The 15619-nt window shown below is 41.0% G+C and overlaps 1 protein-coding gene and 1 long non-coding RNA gene across 8 annotated transcripts in view; both read left to right on the forward strand.

Moving 5' to 3' along the window:
- Nucleotides 1-2377, forward strand: part of LOC148150651 (uncharacterized) — a 45870-nt gene extending 43493 nt beyond the window's left edge. Inside the window, exon 3 of the long non-coding RNA XR_015751951.1 lies at nucleotides 1958-2377. This is a non-coding gene — a long non-coding RNA (uncharacterized LOC148150651). The remainder of the gene's footprint in view (nucleotides 1-1957) is intronic.
- sobpa (sine oculis binding protein homolog (Drosophila) a) overlaps nucleotides 1-15619 on the forward strand; it is a 354580-nt gene that overhangs the window by 67130 nt on the left and 271831 nt on the right. The gene's annotated exons all lie outside the window — the stretch shown is intronic.

Consider the following 15619-nt stretch of genomic DNA (forward strand, 5'->3'; position numbering starts at 1 on the left):
CCCACACTATTGACAATTAGCTGTGATATGGAGATGTCAGTGTTGGACTGGGGTGTACAAAGTTAAAAATCACACAACACCAGGTCATAGTTCAACAGGTTTAATTGGAAGCACTAGCTTTCGGAGCGCTGCTCCTTCGTCAGGTGGTTGTGGAGTATAAGATCGTAAGACACAGAATTTATAGCAAAAGTTTACAGCGTGATGTAACTGAAATTATATATTGAAAAAGACCTGGATTGTTGTTAAGTCCCTCATCTTTTAGAATGACCATGTTGGTTTCAGTTCTTTCATATGTAAATCGCGAAACCTTTTAAAAAAAATTACATTCTCAAGTGAACTTTAATAATTGGTGTCAGCCCAGACAATTAACTGAACTAAATAGTAGCAATCTAGCCAATGGCAATAACTGGCTCCACTATTGGACTGAATGAGGTAGAAAGTGATCATAACTGAGCTTGACCTCTGGCAGAAAATTGGGTTGTGGGGAACAATCAGCATGTACCACATTGTACCACATGGTTCCATATTGATATCTGAAAGGATATCTGACACCACATTGACTACAGCTGATCATGTAATCCTGGATTTTCACATATCCTGTATTTTTAATTTCTAGAGCAGGCATTCATGAATTTTGATATTTTTTAAGTGTAGAGAATGTTCCCACAGTCTCATGAATTTAGACGTAACACCTACCAAACAGTTTTGCTATAATGCACATTTCTTCAACGTGAATTGGTATAACATAGCACTTAGAACAGTACAGCACAGTACAGGCCCTTTGGCCCATGATGTTGTGCCAAGCATTTATCTTAATCTAAGATCAACCTAACCTACACACCCCTCAATTTACTGCCATCCATGTGCTTGTCCAGCAGTCGCTTAAATGTCCCTAATGTCTCTGACTCTACTACTACCGCTGGCAGTGCATTCCACACACCCATCACTCTCTGCATAAAGAACTTACCTCTGACATCTCCCCTATACCTTCCTCCAATCACCTTAAAATTATGACCCCTCGTGACAGCCATTTCTGCCCTGGAGAAAAGTCTCTGGCTATCTACTCTATCTATGCCTCTCATTACCTTGTACACCTCCATCAAGTCACCTCTCTTCCTCCTTCTCTCCAGTGTGAAAAGAGCTCACTCAACCTCTCTTCATAAAACAAGCCCTCCAATCCAGGCAGCATCCTGATATATATCCTCTGCACCCTCTCTAAAGCATCTATATCCTTCCTATAATGAGGTAACCAGAATTGGACACAATATTCCAAGTGTGGTCTAACCAGGATTTTATAGAGCTGCAGCAAAACCTCGCAGTTCTTAAACTCAGTTCCCCAGTTAACGAAAGCCAAAATGCCATAAGCCTTAACAATCCTATCAACTTGGGTGGCAACTTTGAGGGATCTATGTATGTGAATCCCAAGATCCTGCTGTTCCTCCATACTGCCAAGAATCACGTCGTTAACTCTGTATTCAGCATTTAAATTTGACCTTCCAAAGTGAATCGCTTCATATTTATCCAGGTTGAACTTCATCTGCCACTTCTCAGCCCAGCTCTGCATCCTGCCAATGTCTTGTTATAGTCTGCAATAGCCCTTGACACTATCTGCAACACCACTGACCTTTGTGTCATTACTAACCCACCCTTCCACTCCTTCATTTAGAAAAATTATAAAGAGCAAAGGCCCAAGAACAGGTCCCTGTGGGACACAGTAAGGTCTGCAGATGCTGGAGATCAGAGTTGAGAGTGTGTTGCTGGAAAAGCACAGCAGGTCAAGCAGCATCCGAGAAGCAGGAAAATGCCACTTAAAAAGCTTTGCTGACTATCTTTACTCAAACTATGTTTTTCCAAATCATCATAAATCCTGTCTCTCAGAATCCGTTCCAGTACCTTGCCTACCACAGACGTAAGACTGACTGATCCCAAGGATTTTCCTATTCTCTTTCTTGAACAGAGGAACAACATTCACCACCGTCCAATCAGCTGGTACTATTCTTGTGGAGAGTGAGGATGCAATGATCATCACCAGAGGTGCAGCAATCTCATTCCTTGCTTTCCGTAGTAACCTTGGATATATCTGATCTGGTCCTGGGGATTTATCTATCTAGATTCTTCCCAGAATACCCTAATATCAATCTGTTCAAGTCTATTAACCTGGTCCACAATGTTCTCACTATCAACAAGGTCCCCCTCTCTAGTGAATACTGAAGCAACAAACTCATTTTTGAACATGATTGAAGAATTTAGACCATTATTTGTAGAATACAAACTTTCCTCACCTGTATTGGTGAGAACGTGGTTTCCGATCCCATTGGTTTAAATGGTGTTGCTATTGCGCGATTTTCGTATAACCCAGGATCGCACAGGAATGGAACTGTCACATTACATCAGAACAGACTGTATTTTATATCCCAACTATGTATATGTCTGAATATATGTATGTACTCTAGATAATATTGTATCTCACTGCCTCTATTTCCCATTCAATCTGTATGAAAATCTATTCGATTGTGCTCTTAATCATTCTCTGCCTTTTGAAAATCAGCAGATGGTATCCCATAATTTGAATCATAGAATCATAGAAGTAATGTTTAATCTCAGGCAATCTATGTCTGGATGCCACGTTAAGTTTTTTTTTGTACACTTTCCAATCTTTTGAGAGGCAGTCATCTTTGAGAGAGGAATATGTTGTCAGGAATGGATTGCTTGCAGCATTACTCAGATGTAATCCAACATTAATCCAAATTAATGTTTTGACTCTAGTGCTATACCTCTTGCCACAGATGTCGCAAACAGCAGCAGTGTTCATTATCCATTTTTGACAATAGTGGATCTTAATTTTCTGCAGAAATTTGGAACATGTCCAGCCACTGAGTCGATTTTTGAATTAAATATAAGTGTATGGGCTGCAACACCAGACAAGACAAGAAGTCATTGTTTTGGTGATAATATATTCAAATGGATAGAGGATGGGCTGACTAGCAGAAAACAGAGATGATCATTCTCATAGAGTCATAGCGATGTACAGCATGGAAACAGACCCTTCGGTCCAACCTGTCCATGCCAACCAGATATCCTAACCCAATCTAGTCCCACCTGCCAGCACTCGGCCCATATCCCTTCAAACCCTTCCTATTCATATACCCATCCAAATGCTTCTTAAATGTTGCAATTGTACCAGCCTCCACCACATTCTCTGGCAGCTCATTCCATACACGTACCACCCTCTGCGTGAAAACGTTGCCCCTTTGGTCTCTTTTATATCTTTCCCCTTTCACCCTAAACCTATGCCCTCTAGTTCTGGACTCCCTGACCCCAGGGAAAAGACTTTGTCTATCCATCCTATCCATGCCCCTCATAATTTTGTAAACCTCTATAAGGTCACCCCTCAGCCTCCGACGCTCCAGGGAAAACAGCCCTAGCCTGTTCAGCCTCTCTCTATAGCTCAGATCCTCGAACTCTGGCAACATCCTTGTAAATCTTTTCTGAACCCTTTCAAGTTTCATAACATCTTTCCAATAGGAAGGAGACCAGAATTGCACGCAATATTCCAACAGTGGCCTAACCAATGTCCTGTCCAGCCGCAACATGACCTCCCAACTCCTGTACTCAATACTCTGACCAATAAAGGAAAGCATACCAAATGCTGCCTTCACTGTCCTATCTATCAGTGACTCCACTTTCAAGGAGCTATGAATCTTCACTCCAAGGTCACTTTGTTCAGCAACACTCCCTATGACCTTATCATTAAGTGTATAAGTCCTGCTAAGATTTTCTTTCCCAAAATGCAGCACCTCGCATTTATCTGAATTAAACTCCATCTGCCACTTCTCAGCCCATTGGCCCATCTGGTACAGATCCTGTTATAATCTGAGCTAACCCTCTTCGCTGTCCACTACACCTCCAATTTTGGTATCATCTGCAAACTTACGAACTGTACCTCTTATGCTCGCATCCAACTCATTTATGTAAATGACAAAAAGTAGAGGACCCAGCAATGATCCTTGTGGCACTCCACTGGTCACAGGCCTTCAGTCCGAAAAACAACCCTCCACCACCACCACCCTCTGTTTTCTACCTTTGAGCCAGTTCTGTATCCAAATGGCTAGTTTTCCCTGTATTCCATGAGATCTAACTTTGCTAATCAGTCTCCCATGGGGAACCTTGTCGAATGCCTTATTGAAGTCCATATAGACCACATCTACTACTCTGGCCTCATGAATCATCTTTGTTACTTCAAAAAACTCAATCAAGTTTGTGAGACATGATTTCCCAAGCACAAAGTCATGTTGACTATCCCTATTCAGTCCTTGCCTTTCCAAATACATGTACATCCTGTCCCTCAGGATTCCCTCCAACAATTTGCCCACCACCGAGGTCAAGCTCACTGGTCTATAGTTCCCTGGCTTGTCTTTACCACCCTTCTTAAACAGTGGCACCACGTTTGCCAACCTCCAGTCTTCTGGCACCTCACCTGTGACTATCGATGATACAAATGCCTCAGCAAGAGGCCCAGCAATCACTTCTCTAGCTTCCCACAGAGTTCTCAGGTACACCTGATCAGGTCCTGGGCATTTATCCACCTTTAACCATTTCAAGACATCCAGCACTTCCTCCTCTGTAATCTGGACATTTTTCAAGATGTCACCATCTATTTCCCTACAGTCTATATCTTCCATCTCCTTTTCCACAGTAAATACTGATGCAAAATATTCATTTAGTATCTCCCCCATTTTCTGTGGCTCCACACAAAGGCCGCCTTGCTGATCTTTGAGGGGCCCTATTCTCTCCCTAGTTACCCTTTTGTCCTTAGTATATTTATAACAACTCTTTGGATTCTCCTTAATTCTATTTGCCAGCGCTATTTCATGTCCCCTTTTTGCCCTCCAGATTTCCCTCTTAAGTATACCCCTACTGCCTTTATACTCTTCTTAGGATTTACTCGATCTATCCTGTCTATACCTAACATATGCTTCCTTCTTTTTCTCAACCAAACCTTCAATTTCTTTAGTCGTCCAGCATTCCCTATAGTTACCAGCCTTCCCTTTCACCCTGACAGGAATATACTTTCTCTGGATTCTCGTTATCTCATTTCTGAAGGCTTCCCATTTTCCAGCCGTCCCTTTACCTGCGAACATCTGCCTCCAATCAGCTTTCGAAAGTTCTTGACTAATACCGTCAAAATTGGCCTTTCTCCAATTTAGAACTTCAACTTTTAGATCTGGTCTAACCTTTTCCATTACTATCTTAAAACGAATAGAATTATGGTCGCTGGCCCCAAAGTGCTCCCCCACTGACACCTCAGTCACCTGCCCTGCCTTATTTCCCAAGTGTAGGTCAAGTTTTGCACCTTCTCTAGTAGGTACATCCACATACTGAATCAGAAAATTGTCTTGAACGCACTTCAGAAATCCCTCTCCATCTAAACCTTTAACACTATGGCAGTCCCAGTGGATGTTTGGAAAGTTAAAATCCCTGACCATAACTACCCTATTATTCTTACAGATAGCTGAAATCTCCTTACAAGTTTGTTTCTCAATTTCCCTCTGACGAGTAGGGGGTCTATAATACAATTCCAATAAGGTGATCATCCCTTTCTTATTTCTCAGTTCCACCCAAACAACTTCCCTGGATGTATTTCCGGGAATATCTTCCCTCAGCACAGCTGTAATGCCTCCCTCAGCAAGTTTGGCAAAGTGGCTGGTGCCACAGGGATGAATGTTTCTGCACCTCTCGATGATCTTTATCAACAATTGGAAAGGAGAGACCGAGTGCATTGTAGCCAAACATTCTGACCATACAGTGATAACTAGGAAAGCAAGATGTGAAGGAGATGGAAAGATTCTGTAAAGGAAAGTCGAGAAGTTAAGTGAGTGAACAAAAGTTTGGTTGACAGAGTACACTGTGGGAAAGTGTGAGGTTATCCACTTGGCAGGTAGAATAGAAAGGCAGAGTATTATTTAAGTGCAAAAAAACATGTAGTGAGCCTGCAGATTGGAAATATTTTTGAACTCAGCAAAGGAGGCTTAAAAATTTAATAAGGAAATGAAGAGAATATAAGAGCGGACTAGCGAGTGCCAAAAATCAGATTGTAAGTACTTCCATATGTATTTTAATTGTTGCCTCTTGAGCAAATTTGCCAATTGTGGCTCCAACCCAACCCATCTCTATTAAATCAGGTGTGTTTCAGATATGGGGACAGGTATCACATTCTTGAAAGTTTACCATTTCCGTGCACCCCATCAGGGACACAGAGGCACGGTGCTTCAGATTTGCCATTGTTTATTCCTCAGTAGGTCCTAATTTTCTTGACATGTCTTGAATTACAGTTGTGGTGCATTCAAAATAACAATAACTCTTGGATTCCTTTGCATTGTTTTTCTCAGTTAGGTATTTTAAATAATGTAATAACTCTTATCCAGTCTCATAGTGCCACGTGTTGTAAATATAGCCATTTAGATCTGAAGGTTGCTGCAAGCAATTCAGTCCTGACAACAGGCTACATAATTCACAAGCCCTTGGGACTTGGAGTTACTTCATCAGAGATTAACTGAATTATTGTCCGTATTCAATTGATCTGTGACATTTTCCCCAATATTTAGCTGTTTTCATTAGATTGGAATCTGTAGTAATTACACTAATGTTCAATCACTGCACAGAAATGGAGATGAATGGATTTTGTTTGGAAGGCAAGATATTAAGAATCTTGGAATGGATAGGTGGTGTTTAGGTACAAATAAGTCATAATCTAATTGAATGACAGAACAGGCTCAGTGGTCCAGACCCAGTGCTCTACATGTGTAAGCTTTGTAAAACACCAAAATTACTAATGGGTGACAAATGTTGGTGAACTTTTTACCTGCTTTTCCATTTGTTCTTCTAATTAAAGAGAAATTGCTGCTGTTGTGGAGGTGAGTATATAACAACGCTATCAGCTATAGTTACTGATTCAGCTTTCACTTAGAGGTTAATGGCACACTTAATTCATTCTGTCATTGTTCTGCCTCTGACTTGGGGGCACTGAATAAATTATGTATCAGTGTAACACTGCCAAACAATATAAACTAGAATAATTCTGGGGATAGGATCAGAGGATTTCTTTTATTTTGAGTTGATGGGTTGTCATTAGTAAAAGAAATACTACTTTGAGTGCCAAATAGAACTTGCACTTTTATCATGTAATTAATGTCCAGAATAATCAGACAACTAACACCAAAGTAATCTCGTTAATGCAGTCATCTACAGTAAGGGCATGAAAGCCAAACCCTGAGGATAATGGACAGACTTATGAGGTACAGAGGTAGAGAGATTTTGTAAGTAAGTTAGTGAAAAGTTATTGGTGGTAGGTGGGAATGTGTGGTCATCAGATCAGCTTTGATCTTACTGAATAGCAGAGCAGGCTTGATGGACTGAATGGCCTACTTTTGCTCTTAATTTGCATGTTTGCACACGCACGCAACAAGCCTTGCTTTTGCTTTTGTGAATTCAGGAGCTATAATATAAAGGGAAAATGTTGTGGGTTCTATTATAATGAACACCATTACTTGGATAACTTAATGATAATCTCTAAACATATATTCTGCAGATCACCATTGAGATATTTTCATCATCAACTGCAAAACTCAAAGATTTTAACCAGAAAGTTAGGTTTTTTTAAAAAACTGCATCTCTGTTATCTATCTCAGATCTAAATTTAACAACTGATCTCTCATTACATGCTGTTTTTGAACAGTTCTGAACTTCTGTCACTCTTTGTGTACAGAAGTGTTTCCTAAGTTAATTCCTGAAAGACCTAGTTCTAATTTTTAGATCATGTTGTCGGGTCTAGATAGCCTAAAATCAATTGATTATTTACCTCATCATATTTGCTTCATTGCAACAGTGGCTTTGTTTCCAAAATATTTAATTGACAGTAAAGCATTTCAGGATGTCCTCAGGTCACAACAAGCACTATTGAAAATCATTACTGTTTGGGGTCTTACTATAAGCAGAATGGTTACATCTCTAACAGTCAGTGACCCTCGACCCTCACACAACATGTGAAATGCTTTGGGATGTGGTAACGCCTAAATTGAAATCTTTCTTATGAAGGCATTAAGTTATCCAGGTTGCACTATGTTCATTGCAAAAGTATCTGCAGCATTTTATCCCTGTGTAGTAGCTTCTGAACCTTTGCAAACCTGAGCAAGAAAAGTCACTTTCATTTGCAAGGAATTTATTACCTCAGTGACTTGGACAGTTTCATGATCCATCCCGGAGTATTGCTTTTACTGACAAGTGTAGAAGTATTTTCTTTCCCATCTTGGTTTCTCCCCTTGGAGCCTGTATTTCCCTTTCTGGAGCCATGCTCCCCAAAGCCCAGGCCAGGGACTTTCCAACCCAAGGATCTCACAACCCTTCCCAACTCCGAGATCTCGCTGCTCTCTCCCACCCAGGGACCTCACGACCCCTCTGGCCCATTAACCTTACTGTCCACTCCACCCCAGTGAGCTGTCTGCGATCCAGCTGCATGTTCACTGCTCACTGTTTCCCCAGTAACAAGGCCTTTCTCATTTACAGGCACAGGCTTGTGAGAGAAATTGCCTCTAGCTGGCCGGGTGACCCCATACAGATTCTGCTCCTTCCATGTCTGGGGGGTGACTTTCTTTGATCGCCCTGGTTTGATTCGATTAGATTCCTTACAGTGTGGAAACAGGCCCTTTGGTCCAACAAGTCCATACCATAAGAGTAACCTACCCAGACCCATTTCCCTCTGACTAATACTATGGGCAATTTTGCATGGCCAGTTCACCTGAACTGCACATCTTTGGACTGTGGAAGGAAACCGGAGCACCTGGAGGAAACCCATGCAGACATGGGGAGAAGGTACAAACTCCAGACAGACAGACACCTCAGGCTGGAATTGAACCTGGGACCCTGGTGCTGTAAGGCAGCATTACTAACTACAGAGGCACCATGTCACCCCAATTGATTTGAATTTTCTTGGGTTTTTGAAGGGTGAATTTGCTCACTGCCATTGTTTATTTTGCATACTGGTAATGGGGTTCCTTTTGTGTTTTCACTCAGACTATTTTAAAAGAGCTATATTAAATGAGGGACATCTGATAATAATTCTACCATTTATCCAACTGCTGCTGCTCTTGACTTGATGCTACTTTGAAAACTGCATTTTTTTGCTTTTGGATGGTTGGTGGCTAAACATTGATTTTTTTTTTGCTTTCATCATCTGTTTGTTTTCAAAGCTCGGTTAAGATGAATGTTTGGAATTACAAGTGGATAAGCATTGACCCTGTGGATGGGGTGGGAAATTGGGTCTTAAGAGAGATGTCAACATTAATTACACCCAGCAAAGTATGCAGGCTTCTGATCTTCTGCGGTCTGTATAACATTTCTAAATGTTGTTCTTTACAACACCACCTCAGCAACTGAATCCAGTCCTCTTGATGAGACTTGACAGAAAATTAATTAAATGAAAAGAGGAGGAAAGTATTGATCATCAGCAATGAATCACAGTGCATTTGAGTTATATAGCATGCTGTTAAAAATCACTCTAAAGGGAAAAAAAAAACTTGCATTTACTCTTTCACAATCACTGAAATTCTTACACCTTACAGCCAATGAAGTCTCGAGTCACAGAGTCATAAAGATGTAGCGCAAGGAAACAGACCCTTCAGTCCAACTCGTTCATACTGACCAGATAACATAAATTAATCTAGTCCCATTTTCCAGCACTTGGCCCATATCCCTCTAAACCCTTCCTATTCATATACTCACTCAGATGCTTTTTAAATGTTGTAATTGTACCAGCCTCCACAACTTCCTCTGGCAGCTCATTCCATACATGCACCACCCACTGCATGAAAAAGTTGGCCTCTCGGTCCCTTTTAAAGGTTTCTCCTCTCAACTTAAACCTATCCCTCTAGTTTTGGATTCCACTACCCTGGGGAAAATACCTTGGCTACTTACCCTATCCATACCCCTCATGATTTTATAAACTTCTCTAAGGTTACTCTGAGCCAAGGAAAATAGCCCCAACCTATTCTGCCTCTCCCTATAGCTCAAATCCTCCAAACCTGGCAAAATCCTTGTAAATCTTTTCTGAAATCTTTCAAGGTTCACAACAAGTATATTCAGCGCAGTCACTACTGTAATTGAGGACTTTAGGGCAGCCAAATTTTACGCAACAATCTCCCACAAACTGCAGGGTGATGATGACCAGACAATCTATTTTCTGCCGGTGCTGGTGAAGGTTATGTGCTGGCCATGACACTGGTGATAACTCATCTTGTCTCCTCTGAGATAGTGCCAAAGGGTCTTTCACTCCTACCTGAGCAGGGAGACTGGGCCTCGATTTAATGCCTCACCTGAAAGGCAGCAACTTTGACAGCACAGCACTCAGAATGGCAATCTTGAATTTTGTGCTCAAACAATGCAAGGCAGCTTGGATCTGTAACTGTCCAACTGAGAGACGGGTGTGCTATCTACTAAACCACAGCGGACACAATTTTCGTCTATCACAGATTTGTTCATTGGCGACCTTGGTTTGGGATATAATAACAGAGGGAGGTCAATGTAAGCAAATGGTTCTGTTGATTATAGAGTCAGAGAGGCACAGTAAGGCTGGGTGTTTCATAATTTAATCTGCATATAAGGTCAAAATGCATCAGAATCAAAGAATACTTACAGCACAGAAGGAGTCCATTCGGCCCACCATATCTGTGCTAACACTCTGAAGGAATAAGTAATTTGTTGCCGCTCCCTGATCTTCTCCCCATTGTCCTGCAAGTGCCTTCGTAAGGCTTTCATTGAATCGACTTCTGCCATACATTCAAACAGTGCATTCCACATCTTCACCATTTCCTACATAGAGGAGATTTCCATCAATACCATTGCTTCTTTTGCGAATTGATTCAAATCTGTGCTTCCTGGATCTCAGTCCTTGTCCCAATCGGAATAGCATTTCCTACATACACTTTTGAGATGCCTCATGATTTGAAAGTACCTTCATTAAATCTCTTCTGAATCTTCTCTCCTTCAGGAAAACAGAACCAACTTTTCTAGTCTCGTCATGTAACCAAGTTCCTTACCCTGGGCCTATTTTCATGTATATTTTCTACACTGTATTGCCTTCATATCCCTCATAAAGTATAGTGCCCAGAACTGAACCTGTATTCTATAGAGTTTAATCATAACTTCCTTATGTTTATATTCTGTGCTCCTTTTCATAAAGTCTGTGATGATGCATGCTTTGCTTTCTGATCTCTTAACCTATCCTGCCCTTGAATGACCTGTAATACCAGATTCTTCTGCTCCTGTAGCCTCTTTAGAGTTTATATTGTCAGTCCACATCCTTCCTACCAATATGAATCACTTTACACATCTCTGCCACCTGTTCACCTTTTTTACCTGTCCTCTTGAAGTTCTATACAAAACCTTCTCATTGTTCACAATATCCCCATGTTTTATATTATCTGCACATTTCAAAATTGCAACTTGTACACCAAAATTTATGTCACTAATTTATCAAGAAAGTGGATTCTCACACCAATCACTGGGGAAATTCACAATAAACTTACAATAAAATGGCCAATTACCACTACTTTCTGTTTCCTGTCACTCACACAATCTTGCATCCATGTCACTATTGTACCTTTTAGATACTTTCTTATCAACCTGTTCAGAGATGTTATTACAATGTCATTACAAGCTTTTGGAGCTGATGGGACATGACCTGAGTCTTCTGGCTCAGAGGTAGGGACACTATCACTCTGTCACAAGAGACTTCATTGTACCCTCTATTCTATGAATTGATCTTTGCTCACTGTCTGTTGTTTGGGCACTTTATCAAAAGCTTTTAGAAGTCCATGTACCGCATGTACCAAAACTTCAGTATGTTCATTAAACGTAAGTTGCCCTTAAGTAATCTGATGACTACATTGTATTTTGCTGAGTAAGGACCGATGCAAAGTAGCCATTTAATACCTCAGCCATGTTCCCCTCCCCACCAACCTCCACGTATAAATCTCTATTCAGTCCCAAATTGACCCCACTGTTTTTATTGCCCCTTTACTATGTATACAGTAGCCCTTTGGATGTTAATTCATTTTCATTGCTGGTGTCTTTTTATACTGCCTCGTTGTTTTTCTTATTTGTTCTGAACCTTCTATATTTGGACTGGTTCTTGATTAAATTAGGTAGGTGGCATCTAGGTGACACTTTTTGTCATCGTCATCTTTATCTCTTATCAACTAAGGAGCGCTGAATTTCAGGGAGCGGCAATTAGGATCAAAGATTTACAGTCGGAACTTATGCAAAAGGTCAACTATTTTTCCAGAGACAAGAACATAACTAAACTTATCTTCTTCTTTATTGTTAAAATAAATCCAGGTGTTGTGTAGTTCTTCCGGCCATTGATGAGAACTTACAACAAAATAAACTGCAGAAGCTGGTTATACAGCTGGGTGGCAATGGTTTGGGGGTATTATCGCTAGATTATTAATCCAGAAACTCAGCTAATGTTCTAGGTTCAAATCCTGCCATCGTGGAATTTGAATTCAGTAAAAAATCTGGAATTAAGCGTCTGGTTCACTCTTGTCCTTTAGGGAAGCAATCTGTCATCCTTACCTAGTCTTGCTTACACGTGACTCCAGACCCACAACAATGTGGTTGATTCCTAATTGCCCTTTGGGCAGTTAGGGTTGGGCAGTAAATGCTGGCCTGGCCAGAGATGCCCACATCCTGTGAGTGAATAAAAGAGTACAAAATAGAATCAAAATGCCGGTTTTGGGTTTGCACGTAGATCTTTTTTCTTGACTAATCCATAGGCAAGGCTTTCCTCAAATGTCCCGGTTTGTCAGCATCACAGAAAGAAAATCCTCACTCTGGACACATGATTAACTTAGTCAATAGTCACATGACAGCTCTTCCAGCGCATCAGCGCTTGGAATGGAAGTCCAAACAGCAGTTCATGCACACAGAGTGGTCATCTGATCAACAAATAGCTATAAATTGGAGGACAGAAGAAATGAATATGAGAATGGAGACTTTTGATCGATGAATGGAGATGGATTGACTCTTGCTGTCTTATTCATTATGATCTTGAGATGCTGCACAGATGACCCATTTAAAAAAGATCATGCAGAATTCCTTCCATAAAATAGAATCAAACCGACTCGCTTACCAAGGCTTCTTCCTAATTCCCAACATATAGATACATTTCAAGCATTCATAACAAGGGGAATGGAAGAGAATAGGTAAGTTTTGAAACAGCTGTAAAGAGCTTTAGTGGGACCTTATCCCAAGTACTGTTTGTAGTTTTGTTCTCCTTATTTAAACTAAGGTATAATTGTGTTTGGAGTAGCTCAGAGAAGGTTTCCCATAATCATTGTTGCAATATGGGGTGAACATCTGCAGGATGCTACATGTTATGGGGAGACTAGAATTAGAGGATGCAGTTTAGGCATAGGGAGTCTCCATTCCAAGATTGATGAGAGATTTTAATCATCTGAGGAACCTTGTTCAGTGGAACTCTCTCTCCCAAAAATCAGTGAAGGCTGAGTCATTAAATTCGTTTAAGGTGGAGTTCGCCTGCACTAATGGCAAATCTATTAAAACTTAGGTTTGAAATTCAGATTTTTAATGCTTCAACCTGCCATTTGATTCAAAATTGCATCTTCTTGGTGATCAATAACCCCCCATTTCCCAACCCCAAAGAAGACTGTCATTCAAAAAGGCAAATCTGACTCTCATAAAATGGCGACATTTAGTTTTGAGGTTATTTAGATTATTGTTAAATTTTCACCAATAACTAAGAATATCCCAGCTTTTGTTCCCCACTTTTACATTGCCCTCTGGCAATAGAAGGCGATTTCATGGACTGCATTTTGTGCAAGTAGCATATTTCAATGATCAGGTTTTATCTTCCATTCATGAAGCCAGATTGAAAGCAACATGGCTGAGAAAAAAGACAAAATGAAGCCAAATATTTACCACTTGAAAATAATCAAACTATTTTTGAGGAAAAAAAATACTTGATGTAAATAATGAGCATTTCAAATCATCATCAAAAAAACCCTAAGAATATTACAGGGTGTCATCAGCTTTGCACATCAGTTAAGTCTCTAATGCTTTATCCCTGTGGGATAAAGTTGAGTTGCTTTGACAGATTTAAAAGGTAGCCTGATGCTCTTTATAGGAAGGGAGAGTACATGAAGTATTCCCTGTGCTGGATGGAAATTTATGGAGTTTGTCACCTCAGGCTTCGGCTATATTGAAGCCTACAGATTTACCAACCATTGCTCTCTCTTGACTAATTTATGCTCTGCTGCATGTAGCCATTATTGAACTGGCTTGACTTATACCTCCCCAACAGAAGGCAGCAGAGAGAGCAATATAATAAAATGCTGAGGTCTTGCAATGTATTACACGGCCATTTGGAGGCGGCACTGAGGGCAGCAAGGGTACTCTGGATGGGGAGCTTCAAAGTCCATCACCAAGCATCATTGAGTAGTACTACAATTGACTAAGCTGGCCAAGTCCTGAAGGATCTATCTGCAAAACTGGGCCTGTGGTAGGAGGTTAAGGAACCAACACTACCTGCTTGATATTATCTCTCCTTGAAACTAATGGTTGGAGAAACCACTGCACAATCCTTGAAGAGATGAGGCCTGTCTTTACACTGAGTATGTCCTTTGTCATATTTAGGGCACTTCGACCTCACTAAATGGATCATTTCAGAGAAGACTAAGTAGCTAAAACTGGGCACCAGTGAGGGGCTGTGAGCCATTAGCAGCAGCAGAATGATGTTTAGTGACCACCATCTGAAACCTTGTGGACTGGCATCGCCACACGCTCTCATTGTCAGTTGGCCCTTGATTTGACAGCAGGCTGGCGGTTTTTGCCATGTGTCCTCATGTGACTGAAAAGCCAGTTCTCAACCTGCAGATCTGTGGGCCGCTGGACCAGAAAATCCCATGGGGCAAAGGGATCCAGAGCATAGCATTTGCTTCCTTTTCTGTCCTTCTTTAATGCCATCAGTTAAGGTATTTAGACACACACCATGATATGGATTGATGGACAAGTTGATACCAGTTTGGGCTCCTCCTAGTCATTAATATCAACACTGCTGCACTTCAACGAGAGCTTCAGGGTCCATTTGTAATATTTGATGTGTCTAGCCCTGGAGCGATGGCCATTTGAGAGTTGAGAAATCAGGATTTGGAGATGCTTTTTGATCATTTGGATGTGTTCATTCCATCGTAACTTTGACTTTGCAGGAGTTTTGCCTGAATGCTTGCAGAGCTGGCTACCAGAAGGACACTAGTCTTTGGTGCCATTACCATCATGCTGAAGCGTGAATTCTGAGGGCTATTGAAGAGAAACAAAAGTAAGGTAACGGCCTATAGAATCTTTCACTAACATAGGGTGACATGCATGCTTCACTCAGAAACAGCATGTAATGGAAAGAGCAAAGCAATCCCACAATGAACTGATCAGATCAAAGCTCTGCAGTGCTGCCATATCTAATCTCAAATGGTGGTGCACAAGAAAGCAATGAAAAGATGGAGAAGACTCCCTGTACAAGCCCACCCGCGATAATGGGGCCCAACACAAGTGC

This window comes from Chiloscyllium plagiosum, unplaced genomic scaffold (assembly GCF_037043375.1).
Source record: "Chiloscyllium plagiosum isolate Xiang-an unplaced genomic scaffold, Cpla_swu_hap1 HiC_scaffold_3, whole genome shotgun sequence".
NCBI lineage: Eukaryota > Metazoa > Chordata > Chondrichthyes > Orectolobiformes > Hemiscylliidae > Chiloscyllium > Chiloscyllium plagiosum.